At 42.6% G+C, this 18,812-nt stretch overlaps 1 protein-coding gene and 1 long non-coding RNA gene across 3 annotated transcripts in view; one reads left to right on the top strand and one right to left on the bottom strand.

Moving 5' to 3' along the window:
- CDH23 (cadherin related 23) overlaps positions 1-18,812 on the bottom strand; it is a 1,761,581-nt gene that overhangs the window by 366,140 nt on the left and 1,376,629 nt on the right. The gene's annotated exons all lie outside the window — the stretch shown is intronic.
- Positions 10,627-18,812, top strand: part of LOC141088721 (uncharacterized) — a 400,341-nt gene continuing 392,155 nt past the window's right edge. The window contains exon 1 of the long non-coding RNA XR_012232034.1: positions 10,627-10,721. This is a non-coding gene — a long non-coding RNA (uncharacterized lncRNA). The remainder of the gene's footprint in view (positions 10,722-18,812) is intronic.

Raw genomic sequence — 18,812 nt, 5'->3', positions numbered from 1 at the left:
CCTCCCCTAAGTAATCATCCCCATCATCCTCCTCCTCCTCTTCTTCCTCCACCTCGTCCAGGAGAGGTCCCTGAGCAGACGATGGCTGAATGTCATCAAGGATTCCCTCCTCCTCTTCCTCCTCATCAACATTGGCTGCAGAAGCCTGCTCCTTAAGGTGCGTCAAAGTTTGCATGAGCAGACGCATAAGTGGGATGCTCATGCTTAGGATGGCGTCGTCTGCGCTTACCAGCCGTGTGCATTCCTCAAAACACTGAAGGACTTTACAGAGGTCTTTCAGCTTCGACCACTGCACACCTGTCAACTCCATGCCTGCTCTCAAAGTGCCTGGCCGTGTATCCTCCCACAAATGCATTATGGCCTGCCTCTGCTCGCACAGCCGCTCCACCATGTGCAGGGTGGAGTTCCACCTTGTTGCAATGTCGATAATGAGGCGGTGGTTGGGAAGGTGGAGCAATCGCTGCAGCTTCTGCATACGAACGGAGTGTACAGGCGACCGGCGGATGTGCGCGCACAGTCTTCGCACCTTCTGGAGCAGGGCTGTTAACTCCGGATAATTTTTGAGGAAGCACTGCACCACCAGGTTCAAGGTGTGAGCCAAGCAAGGTTTGTGGCTGAGTTTTGAAAGGGCTATGGCTGCCACAAAATTACGGCCGTTATCACTAACTACCTTGCCTGCCTCAAGATGTACACTGCCCAGCCATGACTCAGTTTGTCGCTTCAAGTACTCGGCCAGCACCTCGGTGGTGTGTCTGTCGCCCAAACACATCATCTGCAACACAGCCTGCTGACGCTTTCCACTAGCTGCTCGATAGGGGGACACCTCGTGTGTAACAGTGGCAGCTGCAGATGGAGTGCTCGTACGACTGCGCTCTGTGGACGAGCTTTCGCTTCTGGAGGAGGAGGGTCGAACGCCTACAGCCAACTGTTTCCTATACCGTGGGCTAGGCAGCACTGTCCCACCACCGCTGTCCCCTGTGGACCCTGCATCCACCACATTAACCCAGTGCGCAGTGATGGACACGTAACGGCCCTGGCCATGCCGACTGGACCATGCATCAGTTGTGAGGTGCACCTTTCCGCTCACTGACTGCTTGAGTGCATGGACAATGCGGTCTTTCACATGATGGTGGAGGGCTGGGATGGCTTTGCGAGAGAAGAAGTGGCAACTGGGTAGGTCATAGCGTGGTAATGCATAGGCCATGAGTTCCCGGAAAGCTGCGCTTTCCACCAACCGAAAGGGCATCATCTCAAACGAGATTAGTTTGGCAATGTGGGCGTTCAAACCCAGTGTTCGCGGATGAGAGACTGAGTACTTTCTTGACCTACTCATAGTGTCTGGGAGGGTGAGCTGGACTTGAGAGCTGCATATGGTGGAAGTAGCGGTGGACAAGGCGGACTGAGAGAGGGTTGATGATGGTGATGGAGTTGGTGTTCTTTCTGATGGCCTAGAATCAGTCTTTCGTTGATATAACAGTGGGATTCCCTTACTGCTGTGGCCTTGCAACGACACCTCAACATTTGCTGCTGTGCTAACCGGTGGGCTTACAGTGGGGGAAACAATGTAGCGTTGCTGACTACCTTCGTTGTGATCAGTTGCACATGTGGCACTTGAGGTTTGGTGTTGTGTCCACGCTTGCAAGTGCATGCTGGTTAAATGTCTAAGCATGCAACTGGTATTCAAATTTTTCAGATTTTTCCCTCGGCTAAAGGTCTTTGCGCACTTCTTACAGATAACCTTGGCCTGATCATGAGGATTTTGTTCAAAAAAGTGCCACACTGCACTCTTCCTACTTTGGCAGACATTTTGCGGCCTAGCACGCTGTGATGTTTTGACCCTCTGGACAAGCTGTCCAGCAACTCTTTTGATTTTTGGAACCTGTCTTTGGAGTGCTCCGGGCCTGCCAGATAACAGCTGTTGCGATGTCGATGTCTGCTGTGCATGCTCCTCATCTGAGCTATTGGAAGCAGCACCCTCTTCCCCCAATGGATGCCAATCTGGGTCAACAACTGGGTCATCCATCACCTCATCTTCAATGTCATGTGCACCTTCCTCTGTGTCACCGTGTATGGTGGTATAGTGTGCGGGAAGGGGCACCTGAGTCTCATCAGGGTCAGAATCTGGCTCTGTACACTGCGAGGACAATGTAGTGCTCTGAGTGAATGTACCAGCAGAATCATCCATCAGCGGCTGTGCATCAGGCTTCAAAAGCGGTTTGCCAACTCCTAGAAAACTAAGCCTTCGAAGCCTTATGGAGCCAGACGATGACGCAGGCTCAACACCTCCTGCATTCGGTCCTATTTTGCTCTTGCCACTACCATCAGATCCACCACCAACACCATCATTACCAGCTGCCAACCCCCGCCCAATTCCACGGCCTCTTCCACCAGCCTTCCTCATTTTTGGTAGAAATGTTGACAAAATCCAACAAACTATATAGTACTGTAAAACAAGGTACAAGGTGTCTATAGGACAGGGGAGATTTTGAATTTCTGCTCACACTACTGGACACTGGACACTTTTGGATTGTGTGAGGCCCACTGAATATCTGAGCGCTATGTCACAGGCTCGATGGCACAGCTGTGACCAAAGTGACTAGAGGATATGTGAGATTTTGAATTTCTGCAGACACTGGACACTTTTGGATTGTGTGAGGCCCACTGAATATCTGAGCGCTATGTCACAGGCTCGATGGCACAGCTGTGACCAAAGTGACTAGAGGATAAGTGAGATTTTGAATTTCTGCAGACACTTGTGGACACTGGAGACTTTTGGATTGTGTGAGGCCCACTGAATATCTGAGCGCTATGTCACAGGCTCGATGGCACAGCTGTGACCAAAGTGACTAGAGGATAAGTGAGATTTTGAATTTCTGCAGACACTTGTGGACACTGGACACTTTTTGATTGTGTGAGGCCCACTGAATATCTGAGCGCTATGTCACAGGCTCGATGGCACAGCTGTGACCAAAGTGACTAGAGGATAAGTGAGATTTTGAAATTCTGCAGACACTGGACACTTTTGGATTGTGTGAGGCCCACTGAATATCTGAGCGCTATGTCACAGGCTCGATGGCACAGCTGTGACCAAAGTGACTAGAGGATAAGTGAGATTTTGAATTTCTGCAGACACTTGTGGACACTGGACACTTTTGGATTGTGTGAGGCCCACTGAATATCTGAGCGCTATGTCACAGGCTCGATGGCACAGCTGTGACCAAAGTGACTAGAGGATAAGTGAGATTTTGAATTTCTGCAGACACTGGACACTTTTGGATTGTGTGAGGCCCACTGAATATCTGAGCGCTATGTCACAGGCTCGATGGCACAGCTGTGACCAAAGTGACTAGAGGATAAGTGAGATTTTGAATTTCTGCAGACACTAGTGGACACTGGACACTTTTGGATTGTGTGAGGCCCACTGAATATCTGAGCGCTATGTCACAGGCTCGATGGCACAGCTGTGACAAAAGTGACTAGAGGATAAGGGAGATTTTGAATTTCTGCAGACACTTGTGGACACTGGACACTTTTGGATTGTGTGAGGCCCACTGAATATCTGAGCGCTATGTCACAGGCTCGATGGCACAGCTGTGACCAAAGTGACTAGAGGATAAGTGAGATTTTGAATTTCTGCAGACACTTGTGGACACTGGACACTTTTGGATTGTGTGAGGCCCACTGAATATCTGAGCGCTATGTCACAGGCTCGATGGCACAGCTGTGACCAAAGTGACTAGAGGATAAGTGAGATTTTGAATTTCTGCAGACACTTGTGGACACTGGACACTTTTGGATTGTGTGAGGCCCACTGAATATCTGAGCGCTATGTCACAGGCTCGATGGCACAGCTGTGACCAAAGTGACTAGAGGATAAGTGAGATTTTGAATTTCTGCAGACCCCTTGTGGACACTGGACACTTTTGGATTGTGTGAGGCCCACTGAATATCTGAGCGCTATGTCACAGGCTCGATGGCACAGCTGTGACCAAAGTGACTAGAGGATAAGTGAGATTTTGAATTTCTGCAGACACTGGACACTTTTGGATTGTGTGAGGCCCACTGAATATCTGAGCGCTATGTCACAGGCTCGATGGCACAGCTGTGACCAAAGTGACTAGAGGATAAGTGAGATTTTGAATTTCTGCAGACACTTGTGGACACTGGACACTTTTGGATTGTGTGAGGCCCACTGAATATCTGAGCACTATGTCACAGGCTCGATGGCACAGCTGTGACCAAAGTGACTAGAGGATAAGTGAGATTTTGAATTTCTGCAGACACTTGTGGACACTGGACACATTTGGATTGTGTGAGGCCCACTGAATATCTGAGCGCTATGTCACAGGCTCAATGGCACAGCTGTGACCAAAGTGACTAGAGGATAAGTGAGATTTTGAATTGCTGCAGACACTGGACACTTTTGGATTGTGTGAGGCCCACTGAATATCTGAGCGCTATGTCACAGGCTCGATGGCACAGCTGTGACCAAAGTGACTAGAGGATAAGTGAGATTTTGAATTTCTGCAGACACTTGTGGACACTGGACACTTTTGGATTGTGTGAGGCCCACTGAATATCTGAGCGCTATGTCACAGGCTCGATGGCACAGCTGTGACCAAAGTGACTAGAGGATAAGTGAGATTTTGAATTTCTGCAGACACTTGTGGACACTGGACACTTTTGGATTGTGTGAGGCCCACTGAATATCTGAGCGCTATGTCACAGGCTCGATGGCACAGCTGTGACAAAAGTGACTAGAGGATAAGGGAGATTTTGAATTTCTGCAGACACTTGTGGACACTGGACACTTTTGGACTGTGTGAGGCCCACTGAATATCTGAGTGCTATGTCACAGGCAGAAATTGGCTAGTGTATCACAAACTACAAGGTGTATGTAGAATTGGGCAGAATAGGAATCTCCCTAGAGTGCAGGTCTGTAAGAACGGAACATGTCCTCGACTTATTCTCACAGAGTGACACAGATAGCTTCACTGTGGCTGTGATAACAGCCGTTACACGGTACTGTGTGAGGAGCGTACACTGCTGTATGGTGTGAAAAAATGCATGCTCAGTACCTCAGCAGGACAAAAAAAAAAAATTGGGATTGCTTTTAAAAAAGCAGTTTGCAGAGCAGTGGGTAAACAGCAATGCAGCTGTCAGGAAGCCTTAGAAGGCAGCCCAACAACCAACACCACTGATACACCACAATATAGCCTCCCCTTGCACTGCACACACAGTGACTGGTGTGTTGTACAGGCACAATCGCTAGCAGCAGAAGCAGTTTTTTTTTCTTCTTCCCTGCCTAACGCTCTCCCTACAGAATCAGCAGCAACCTCTCCCTATGCTAAGATCGGCAGAAGTAAGATGGCGGTCGGCGTGCACGCCCTTTTATACCCCCTGTGAAGCCCACCAAAGCAAGCCAATCACTTGCATGCCCTTCTGAAAGATGGTGGTGACCCGTGCCTATGTCATCACGTTGCCCACAGTGTCCGTGGATCCTGATTGGCTGAAAAAGAGCGCAAAACAAACTTTTGAAACGCGACTTTGGCGCGTAAGTCGCCGACCTCGTGTCCGACCTCATCCTAGGGTTGGGTTTCGTTTCATGAAACCCGACTTTGCCAAAAGTCGGCGACTTTTGAAATTGACCGACCCGTTTCGCTCAACTCTACTTATGACCATGTGATATTTCAGTTTTTCTTTTTTAATAAATTTGCAAAAATTTCTACATTTCTGTTTTTTTCAGTCAAGTTGGATTGCAGGGTATACATTAATGAGAAAAAATGAACTTTTTTGAATTTACCAAATGGCTGCAATGAAACAAAGAGTGAAAAATGTAAAGACGTCTGAATAATTTCCATACCCACTGTAAGTATGCCGAAATCTCTTATAAACAGTATGACCCCACACAGCCCCCTAAATACCATATCAGCCCTCACACAGCCACCCTATATATCATAAGCCTGCACACAGCCCCCTACACACAATGTGAGCCCGCACATAGTCCCTCTATTTATAGTATGAGATCCACATAACCCCTTTTGTACAGTGTGAGCCCCCATACAGACCCTCTCTATATAGTATGAGCCACCCAACCAAATAACCCTCTGTATACAGTGTAAGCACCCACATAGCCACTCAATATACAGTATGCAACACTCATATTGCCTTTTTTATACAATTTGATCCCTCAGATAGACTCATATTTGCAGTATGAGTCATCATCACATAGCCCGCTATTCAGTATGAGCCCCATATAGCTTCTTTACATAGTCTGAGAACACAGATAGCCCCTACATGCAGTAAGAAACCCACATATCCTCCTATATACAATATGAGCCTACACGTAGCCTCTCCATATGCTGTATAAGACCCCACATATCCTCTCTATGCCCAGCTTTGATCTAAATTATAAGTCATAAAAATGTATGACTGTACAACTCTCTATTATATTAATATATCAGTCTTTATATAGCCCTTTATATACAGTGTCAGCCCCCACGTAACCCCTATATACAGTATGAACCCCCACATTTTCTCTCCATATACAGTATGAGACCACACATAGCTTCTGTATATACAATGAGCCTTAACAAAGCCCCCAGTATACGGTGTGATCCCTCACTTAGCCCCTGTATACAGAAGAAAACCCAACATAGCTCCCAATATACTGTACATTTTGAGCCCCACATAGCCACCTATATACAGTATGAGCCCCACATGACCTCCTATATACAGTAGGAGACCCACATAGCCTCCAGTATACAGTTTAAGCACCCACATAGCCTCCTATATACAAGAGGATCCCCCACAAAGCCTCCTACATACAGTATAAGCGCCTACATAGCCTCTTATACAGTCATATGTTAAAGTTTGGGCACCCCTATTAATGTTAACCTATTTTCTTTATAACAATTTTGGTTTTTGCAACAGCTATTTCAGTTTCATATATCTAATAACTGATGGACTCAGTTATATTTCTGGATTCAAATGAGGTTTATTGTACTAACAGAAAATGTGCAATCTGCATTTAAACAAAATTTGACCGGTGCAAAATTATGGGCACCCTTATCATTTTCTTGATTTGAATGCTCCTAACTACTTTTTACTGACTTCCTGAAGCACTAAATTGGTTTTGTACTTCATAGCCAGGTGTATCAAATCATGAGAAAAGGTATTTAAGGTGGCCACTTGCAAGTAGTTCTCCTATTTGATTCTCCTATGAAGAGTGGCATCATGGGCTCCTCAAAACAACTCTCAAATGATCTGAAAACAAAGATTATTCAACATAGCTTTTCAGGGGAAGGATACAAAAAGTTGTTTCAGAGATTTAACCTGTCAGTTTCCACTGTGAGGAGCATAGTAAGGAAATGGAAGAACATAGGTACAGTTCTTGTTAAGCCCCGAAGTGGCAGGCCCAGAAAAATATCAGAAAGGCAGAGAAGAAGAGTGGTGAGAACAGTCAAGGACAATCCACAGACCACCTCCAAAGACCTGCAGCATCATCTTGCTGCAGATGGTGTCACTGTGCATCGGTCAACAATACAGCGCACTTTGCACAAGGAGAAGCTGTATGGGAGAGTGATGCGAAAGAAGCCGTTTCTGCAAGCACGCCACAAACCGAGTCGCCTGAGGTATGCAAAAGCACATTTGGACAAGCCAGTTACATTTTGGAAGAAGGTCCTGTGGACTGATGAAACAAAGATTGAGTTGTTTGGTCATACAAAAAGGCGTTATGCATGGAGGCTAAAAAACACAGCATTCCAAGAAAAACACTTGCTACTCACAGTAAAATTTGGTGGAGGTTCCATCATGCTTTGGGGCTGTGTGGCCAATGCCGGCACCGGGAATCTTGTTAAAGTTGAGGGTCGCATGGATTCAACTCAGTATCAGCAGATTCTTGACAATAATGTGCAAGAATCAGTGACGAAGTTGAAGTTACGCAGGGGATGGATATTTCAGCAAGACAATGATCCAAAACACCGCTCCAAATCTACTCAGGCATTCATGCAGAGGAACAATTACAATGTTCTGGAATGGTCATCCCAGTCCCCAGACCTGAATATCATTGAACATCTGTGGGATGATTTGAAGCGGGCGACCATCAAACTTAACTGAACTGGAATTGTTTTGTAAACAGGAATGGTCACAAATACCTTCATCCAGGATCCAGGAACTCATTAATAGCTACAGGAAGCGACTAGAGGCTGTTATTTTTGCAAAAAGAGGATCTTCGAAATATTAATGTCACTTTTATGTTGAGGTGCCCATACTTTTGCACCGGTCAAATTTTGTTTAAATGCAGATTGCACATTTTCTGTTAGTGCAATAAACCTCATTTGAATCCAGAAATATAACTGAGTCCATCAGTTATTAGATATATGAAACTGAAATAGCTGTTGCAAAAACCAAAATTGTTATAAAGAAAAAAGGTTAACATTAATAGGGGTGCCCAAACTTTTACATATGACTGTATACAAGAGGAACCCCCACAAAGCCTCCTACATACAGTATAAGCACCCACATAGCCTCTTATATGCAGGCACACATCCAATACACATATGAAAAAAAAAACAACACATACTCACCTCTGTCCCATTGCCCCATGCTTTGCTCCTGTCTTTGGTGCATTGGTTCTCTGTACAGCAAATAAAAAGTGACGTCATCGTGTCTGCTGTTTCAGATGTGAACGTTGATTGGTGGAAGAAAGACATGATACCTCTGTCCTCCATCGATGTATTCACCGCTATTTGTATCCTGAGGAAGCGAATAGCAGTGACAGCGAGCAGCAGCTAACATATGGCAAGCGAGAAAATAGTGCGGCCGGAGTGACACTGTTTTGGCTGTTTTGGTTCGTGGGCTGGACTGGAATAGCCAGAGAGCTGGATATGACCTGTGGGGCGCAGTATACCCAGTTTTGATCTACATTATAAGTAGTAAAAAATGATGACTGTATAATCCCCTCTTTATAGGGAACCTTTAATCTGTAGGTCAATTGCGTAAGAAAAGTGCCAGACTACCATACTAAAATTGGGGCTCCTGGGAGAAGATGAATTTATTCCTGTAAGCACTCTCTGGCATTTTGACTGACAGCTTGCTTGCACTTGTTGCACAGCTGGCTGTCAGTCAATGTGTCAGAAAATTCTTACAGGGCTGTGAACAGTGACTGTATCTGCACCACCACACCTGTATGACATAAAGCTGGCAACTTCCAGGTGGAATAAACTTCATTTTCTGCTGGTAGTTACATTTTCGGTACATTAGTCGGGCACCTTCATAACTCAATTAAGCAGAAGATTAACCCTTTAAACCCTGTCCACCATTTACAGTTAGTATACTATAATAAACATATATATATATATATATATATATATATATATATATATAAAAGAACATACAGTATATGTGTGTGTATATATATATATATATATAAAAGAAAGCCTATAGCCTGCAATGACCCTACTACCTTCTCATCACTACCGGAGATATCACCTCAACCAACACCGAAACTGCTGCAACCCACCAACCTACTGTCTCCTTCCCCACCATCCTGTAGCATGTAAGCCCGAAAGGGCAGGATCCTCTCCCCTCTGTATCAGTCTGTCATTGTAAGTTTGTTCACTGTAAGTGATAACTGTAATTTGTATGTAACCCCTTCTTATGTACAGCGCCATGGAATCAATGGTGCTACATAAATAAATAATAATAATAATATATATATACTGTATATACTGCTCAAAAAAAGGGAGCACTATTCCAGTTGCAACAGGCTGTTTGTGTTCCCTTAATTTCTTTGAGCAGTATATATATGTATATATATATATTATAAATGAAGGCCTGTTTAAGCATCATTTTTTCTTTTTATTCCGAATAGAACATTAACTTTCATTTTGTTAAAGTGCATTTGACTTCTGAATTACATATTAACAATTGTATTTTTTTCTAATTCTGCAAAAAAGCCAAAATATTGAGCATGAAGTAGACAAAATCAGGATGAAGAATATCATTGAAGGTCACATAACATAACAGTAACAAAAATCTGGGGTTACAGATGGCTTCTTCTGCTACAAATGAATGACAATTCTAATCTCATTTATTCTATAACTTTAATAAAGGAATTGATATTATTATGCTTTAAAATCTCTTGTCACTGGATATATTGACTAAAAGATTTCTGGGAAATAAGCTGGTGGAAAGACTATAAAGAGGCTCTTTATAGGAACCTTCACACCATCTTGCCCTCCCCCTCCTTTTTAAAGCCCATCTCAACTTCAGAGCAACCTGAAGGCTGGCATTCAGTGAATAAAACCCAGCGACCAGACTGTACCATGTAAACATCTCACAGGGGGAAATGAGCTGTTAGGGAGACAACATTAAACTTTACCAAGGGGAACAAATCTGGAGAAGATCTAAGAAAAGGTAACGCCAAGTTTGGAGGATTTCTCCTTGATGTTACGGCAATCCGGTGGATGCCGCTATTCTTTTGCCTTGTTCTGCAGAATAAGACAAGATTTACAAAATGTTTCTAATTAGTTTCCATTAACGTTTTACTTTCTCTCCTTTGTCTGCATCACCCACACCACTCTCCTCCCTCTTGCTGCCTCTATCTTTCCATCCAACCCCCCCAGCAAAGGGCAACCAAGTTTGAGAAAAACAGGCATCCAGCAGGGAGCTGCAGAACCATGAGAGACTGGAAAACTGGATGAGAAGCTCAGAATCAGGTGGGATGTATTGTGATACATAAGTCATTGTATTTACAAACTTAGTAAAACTTGTTATAAATGACTGTAGAAATAAGCAAAGATTGCATAAATATCACAGTGTACCAAAACTTACGTCAGTGATGTGTGGATGCGGCTGAAGAAGGCCACATACAAATCTATTGCACCATAGTAATCACTTCTAGGTCGAGGAGTAAAGCCGCCTCTGTCTCTCAGGTTATTCATAAGATTTGCCATGCAGAATTTTGTGTCTGCTCCTGAGCTATAAAGAGACTTATAAATGAATGTTACTCCCCGTTAATCTCTTATGATGATAGAAGATGTGATCTATGTCTGTGATGTAGAGTTAACTCCCAGTTTGACACTAAATCCTTAAAGCGGAGCTACAGTAACTGATAAGAAACAGATCTGCAACCGTCCTTGCACCTGCCGCACCCGCTGAGCGTACTGTAATGTGCGCTTCACTTACACGCACTTTTTAATGATAGTACGAAATCAGCGTTTAATGCATGTCTAACACTAGACATAAACTTTATTGGGTTTTTTTATGGATCCCATAACATTTTTGAGTCATATAACATTATGTATTCAAACATGTATTGGTTTATGTAACTTGTACCACATTTTGGGGTACATATACTATAACATTTAACTTTCATAATTTATTTTGGGTGGAAAATGCAAACTGGTAGGGTTAGCTATAAAAGGGCAGAGGTAGCCCACTCCCTTAGCTCTCATCAATTAGACACCGCAGTCACTATAGAGAGCAGCTTCTAGTGGGTCGCCAGAGTTCTCTAATGTCACCCATTGTTGTGAGAGGCCACCTGTCAATCTCTGGCATATTCCTGTATATAATAGTGTGCTCATTGCTTCTCTGGACATCAGAGTTACCAATTTGACTTTTTATTTCTTTCTGGGCAGCTTAGAAAAATTCATGAATATTAAAGACTGACTGTCAGCTCCAAACAGAAAACAGGTGTGAACAGGTGCAAGCTAAGAGTAGCCTTCTCCATCTATAACTAACAAATAAAGCTACACTTTGTAGCACTATAGCATGCAAACATGAAATATATGAAATTGGAATTGTATTACTGCTATAGAAAATAGGTTAAAATGAAGATACTTAGCACATAGATTGTGTGCCCAGCAGCCAACAACAAGACTATCCTCTTTGCTGGGAATCTAAGCTGAATGATACCTCTCCTGGGCTGCTAGCCCAAAACTAAATAGGTAGGTAGGATCATGCTGCGATTGAAACTGCTATAGGCTATATTGAGGAGACTACACTTAGCTTGCACCTGTTCACACCTGTTTTCCGAAGATGGAAGTGATGGTCAGTCCTTTGATATTTGTATACATAGGCTCTCTGATTAACCACTCCAACCATCAGCCTATGGTGGTTTTAATCACAGCAGGATCCTTCCTACCTATATAGTTGTGGACTAGCAGATGAGGAGAGGTATCATTTAGGTTAGGTTCCCAGCAAAGAGGAACACCTTGTTGTTGGCTGTTGGGCACACATGAATTTGCCAATTTATGGACAAAGTATCTTAATTTTAATTTATTTTCTAGAGCAGTAATGCAGTTCCAATTTCATATACAGTATTTTATGTTTGCATGCTATAATGTTACAGAATGTAGCTTGCTTTATTTGTTATCAAAAAATGATGGACAGACATTATTTTAAGGACACATTGGAAAACTACAATAAATCATTATGCTTATACCATGTCTACAGTCCATAATTATGATATGAAGACATCAGCTGCATTCCTGTGAACTGTAAAATTAAGACATTTTCTGTTAAATAATCTCTGTACATTTTTTAAACTTTAAAAAAAAATCACGGACACCTTACAATTTTTTTACGAACAGTGCACAAAAGTGCCATATTTTTATGGACTTTCCTGTAATTTCTGGATGATTGGCAACCCTCTTGGCCATGTCATTCCTTGGCTGTTCATTAATGATGCTGGCCCTGTGTCATCAGAGCTCAAACCCCCCAATTTGACCCCATATTGAAAATTACACTTTCAATAAATTCATCCATGGCTGCAGTAACTATTTTGGCACCATAGGTGATTCACTCTGCCACATCCACTCCATACTTTTTTCAGGAAATTTTCAACTATGCCAGCTTGGTGCCCATACATTGTGCCCAGCTTGTGATTTTTGGAGACAACCACCCCGTAAATTAATAAGTGAGTTCTTCCCACTTCATTATTGCCATACATGTGGATGCTATCTGTGGTTTAGGTTCACTGTGGGACTCAGAAAGGAGGGGGCAAATGGATTTCACTGGAGTTTATTTAAGAAGAGAGACATGTCTCTTTTCAATAGTATATGAGTTACCTGTGAAGTGGAAACCTCCTATATTTCGATTGACAGATGATGGATCTAAGTGGGGTAAATATGTTGACATTTACTGTATATTGGTAGTATTTTGGGGTACATAATATTTTTTACTGCCTTCAATATTAGGTTAATTTTACATTTTTCATGGGCTCTTAACTCAAAATTTCCCTTTAAACCTCCAAAAGACATAAATCAGATAAAGCCTCTGATGGATGAGGTGGTGCTCATCTTTTTAGTGCACAAAATCGTGGTCAACCAGAGTTGTATGCAAGAATAAAATGACAGAACATCGCCATATTAGAGGGGATTGATATGCAAACCCCCACATAAGGGCTCAGCATAGAGCATAGGATAAATGTTAATCGAGGGACGGAAAATGAACAAATAAATAGAAGTTCAAGAATTGTTTACATTTCTTATCAACACTGTTCACAATGTGGGGCATAAGTGATAAGATGACTTTCTTCTTGGGGACAGTACAACTACGATACCATATAGCCAAAAAATATGTGCAAGGATTGGATGGATAAAAGCAAGAATCAAAGAAATGCAGGAGGAATACAGAGGAATAATATCACTTAATGTTTGTCACAAAATCAACAAATGCTAACTAGTGGATTGTTCCTAAAGAGTGCTGAGGCCACTATTCGGTTGCAGTAGTCAAGTGCCAATGGCTTGAAAACAAGTACTGTGAGGACAGCCGTAGCTTCTGTACCAGACTGTTTTGGAAGAAAGTTTATTTTGTTTATCTATCACATCTGCTGCAATATGGATTATTTCCTTTTTTAGTTATAAAACACTGTTAATGGAATAATTTATGTTTGTATTTAACCCCTTAACCCCCGGGCCATTTTCCATTTTTGCGTTTTCGTTTTTTGCTCCCCTTCTTCCCAGAGCCATAACTTTTTTATTTCTCTGTCAAATTTGCCACGTGAGGGCTTGTTTTTTGCAGAACAAGTTGTACTCTTGAAAGACACCATTGGTGTATACTGTATATACTGTAATGGGGAAACAATTCAAAGTGCGGTGAAATTGCAAAAAAAAGTGCAATTTCACAGTTCTTTTTTTTTAACCATGTTCACTAAATATTACAGCTGACCTGACAATATGATTCTCCAGGTCATTATGAGTTCATAGACACCAAATATGTCTAGGTTATTTTTTATTTAAGTGGTGAAAAAAAAGTCCAAACGTTGGTAAAAAAAATGGCGCAATTTTCCGAGACCTGTAGCGTCTCTATTTTTCATGATCTGGGTCTGTGTGAGGGCTTATTTTCTGCATGCTGAGCTGATGTTTTTATTCATACCATTTTAGTGTAGATACGATGTTTTGATCGCCAGTCATTAGATTTGATTGCATTGTAGCGGCGACCAAAAAAAACGTAATTCTGACGTTTAGCGATCAGGTTAATTCTTTTTTTATATTGACACTAGCTGAAGAGCCCGGCGTTGCCTGGGCATAGTAACCAACTGTGGTTAGATATAACAAATTATAACGATTATATTGCACATAAAAACATTTCACATCAAATATTCAACACTACAGATTTGCAACACAAATTAACTAAACGATTACCCAAGTATTGATAGCATTTTATTTTTAACTCATTCAAGAGCCTTTTGATAAACAACATGTTTGGTTTTTCCTTTTGGTGCAAAGATGAACAGATTTTTGGCAGTTCCAACTCTTGAACAGACCACGTAAAGTTGACCATGAGAAAAGCATGGAGATTGCAAATCGATTCCTACTACTTTCAAGGACTGTCCCTGAGCATTGTTAATGGACACTGCAAATAGCAGTTCAACTGGAAACTGGAGGCGTTTAAAGTCAAAAAACAAATCAGATGGAATGAGTGGTATTCTTGGAATTAAAATGTCCTCTCCTTTGGCACATCCTGTTTCTGAGCTGTGTATCTAACCCTATCCTGTGTGATAATGTCTGCTGAGCTGTGTACCTAATCCTCTCCCGTGTGATACTTTCTGCTGAGCTGTGTATGTAATCCTATCATGTTTTACTGACTGCTCAGCCATGTATCTAATCCTATCCTGTGTGATACTGACTGCTGAGCAGTGTATCTAATCCTATCCTGTGTGATACTGTCTGCTGAGCCGTGTATCTAACCCTATCCTGTGTGATACTGACTGCTGAGCCGTGTACCTAATCCTATCATGTGTGTTACTGACTGCTCAGCCATGTATCTAATCCTATCCTGTGTGATACTGACTGCTGAGCAGTGTATCTAATCCTATCCTGTGTGATACTGTCTGCTGAGCCGTGTATCTAACCCTATCCTGTGTGATACTGACTGCTGAGCCGTGTACCTAATCCTATCATGTGTGTTACTGACTGCTCAGCCATGTATCTAATCCTATCCTGTGTGATACTGACTGCTGAGCCGTGTATCTAATCCTATCCTGTGTGATACTGTCTGCTGAGCCGTGTATCTATTCCTATTCTGTGTGATACTGACTGCTGAGCCATGCATCTAATCCTATCCTGTGTGATACTGACTGCAGAGCTGTGTATCTAATCCTATCCTGTGTGATACTGACTGCTGAGCCATGTATCTAATCCTATCCTGTGTGATACTGGGCTCCCCCTGCAGTCTGTGTCAGAGGGTGGTCTGTGTTGGCACGGTAATAAATTGTGTTATTTCCAGCTTTACAGAAGGACGATAACACCATAGAAATGATAAGAATAATAGGCATCAGTTACCACAACTGTCTACGAAGAAAACTGTTGCTGATAGCAACCAATCACAGCTCATTTTTCATCTTTTAAACAGCTCTGGGACAGCGTGGCGAGTTTTGAGTGGCGACTTTTGTGTTTCGACTTTTATGTGGCGAGGTTGGTGTATGTGTGGTGAAATGTGTGCTGAGGGTGGTATATGTGTTGAAGCACGTGGTAGTTTGTGGCGCATTTTGTGTGTGTGTTCATATCCCCATGTGTGGTGAGTATCCCATGTCAGGGCCCCACTTTAACAACTGTACGGTATATACTCTTTGGCGCCATCGCTCTCATTCTTTAAGTCCCCCTTGTTCACATCTGGCAGCTGTCAATTTGCCTCCAACACTTTTCCTTTCACTTTTTCCCCATTATGTAGAAAGGGGCAAAATTGTTTGGTGAATTGGAACGCGCGGGGTTAAAATTTCGCCTCACAACATAGCCTATGACACTCTCAGGGTCCAGACGTGTGACTGTGCAAAATTTTATGGCTGTAGCTGCGACGGTGCAGATGCCAATCCCGGACATACACACATACATACAAATATACACACACACATTGATCTTTATATGTTAGATATTGGGCGACTCTGAATGTGACGATGCAAAATATGTGTGTGTTTGATTTTTTATTGTTTTATTTTGAATGGGGCGAAAGGGGGGTGATTTGAACTTTTATACTTTTTTTATATTTTTTAAATATTTTTAAAAGCAATATTTTTTTACTTTTTTCATGCTTCAATAGACTCCATGGGAGACCAGAAGCTGCAGTTGTTCGATTGGCTCTGCTACATACAGGTGATGATCAGATCGCCTGTATGCAGAAGAAATGCTCACTTGCTATGAGAACCATAGAGGTCTGCTGGAGACCTCTTCTTGTCATGCCAACCCACAAGTGACCCGTGATTACGTGACGGGGTCACTGACGGTCGAGATTTCCAGCGCGCTTTCCGGAAGCGGGAGTTAAATGCCGTTGTCAGAGATTGACAGTGGAATTTAACGGGTTAACAGTTGCGGGTGGATTGCGATTCCACCCTCGACTGTTAGAGGCATATATCAGCTGTTCAAAACAGCAGACATGTGCCGATAAAGATTTGGGCTCAGCGCCAGAGCCCACATCAAAAGGAGGGATTCTGACATGGGCGTATTATTACACCCAATGTCGGAAAGGGGTTAAATGGCACTGTAGTCTCCAAGCATTGCATAAATCACTAGTGCAAGCGAATATAAGAAACTTTGTAATATATCTTATGAGAGGAATCTGCTCATTTTTCCACTTATGGGACAATACTTCCCCTCCTCCCTGCCTCCTGAACCCATCATGAACTCTAAAAAACACCCATCAAAACAGGTCAATTGCAAATTATGCACAGATCTTGAAGATGGGAAAACTGGTGAAAATTAGGTCTTCTTCACATGTCCATGTTACCAGTATTTGTGGTATCTGTTGTTTTCACAGATACCACACGTACCCATTATAACCTATGGTGCTATACACGTCTGTGCTTTTTTCATGCTGACAGACGCTGCTCACAGTACAGTGAGTGTTGCTGCGAGTGATGACTGTATCTGCTCTGCGCATGCCCCTATAACTGACAGCCAGCGTCTCCCAGGAGGAAAGTTCAGTAAGGCGGCTGGGCAGCATCGACTATTTACCTGCAGATTGACCCTATATCCTTAGGTAGTGTTTTCCAAAGTGACAGTTCCCCTTTAAAGAATTCCTTAATGTCAGATGGCATCTCCAGAGATCAGATGATTGAAGGTGACAAAGTGAAGTGGGAATGGCACAACTTTGCACAGTGGATATTGCATTGCATATGACCCGAAATGGTAATGCTGCTCTCTCCCATGCACTAGAAATAATCATGGCATGTTCCATCAAATCCTGTATTACAGATCTAGAGTCCCCCAGAAGAATGCATAATATGCAACTTTACAGAGCCATCATGAAGTGGCAAATGCTATAATAATCTGTAATATTAGGTCTATGTACAGATGTGCATAGGTCAATAGGGGAGGCAAATTGGCAATTATGCTAGTAAAAATAATTTGGGATTCTGTTTGTATTTGTGTAGGAGGGTTATAAAAAATGGAAAATGAGATACTGTAGCTATTCAGCTATAATCTGTCCAAACTACAGTATGATCGGCACGGAAGGGAGAAGTGTTTACCACAGGTGGGAAGGAAGATTAGGTGGATCAATAGGTGAGAGTATGAAAATCAAGAAGTGCAGTGCTATTATATCATGTATTAACAAGTGTCATGCCATTAATAACTTCAGCGCTGGGGTCCTGGGTTCAAATCCCACCAAGGACAACATCTGCAAGGAGTTTGTGTGTTCTCCCCGTGTTTGCGTGGGTTTCCTCCGGGTACTCCAGTTTCCTCCCACATTCCAAAGACATACTGATAGGGAATCTAGATTGTGAGCCCCAATGGAGACAGTGCCAATAAAATAAATAATTAAATAAAAATAAATGTTATAATTAATGTTTTATTTTAGTTTGCATTAGAAAATTCAGTTCAAGAAATAAAATCTCAAACACCAGGAGGAGTAACTAAGGAAAGATGATTGTCTTGATTCCGTCTTTATCCCAATGTCGATGGGCTGACAGCAGCCGTCCCTCTCTCTTTCTAATCACTTAGATGCCATTGTCAATGGCTAAAAAGTTAAAGAATGCGAATTGATGTTTTCACTAATCTGTGCAGTTTTAATTGAAGGCCGTCTATATTTATCAACTTTGCTCCTGCAGCTAACAGCATGAGTACAGAGGCACTGCATGCCTGATAAGCATGAGCTATATATCCATCGTGGAGCAAAAATTAACAAGCGTTGATCATGGATATATACCGTACGTCATGGACGGCTAATGGGGGAAAAAGACGGTGTTTCCCTTACAAAAAAGCTTTGACTAGAAATGCGTTGGCCACTTAGTGCTGTAGGAACCATACTCTACTAATGCTTAGAGTATTTTGCAATCTGCATGCTGCACAGACAAAGCCAAGTATAGTCAA

This window comes from Dendrobates tinctorius, unplaced genomic scaffold (assembly GCF_039654945.1).
Source record: "Dendrobates tinctorius isolate UK_male_01 unplaced genomic scaffold, ASM3965494v1 ptg000040l, whole genome shotgun sequence".
Taxonomy (NCBI): domain Eukaryota; kingdom Metazoa; phylum Chordata; class Amphibia; order Anura; family Dendrobatidae; genus Dendrobates; species Dendrobates tinctorius.
Note: the sequence above shows the minus strand (reverse complement) of the source record. Positions and strands in the feature narration are given on the sequence as shown.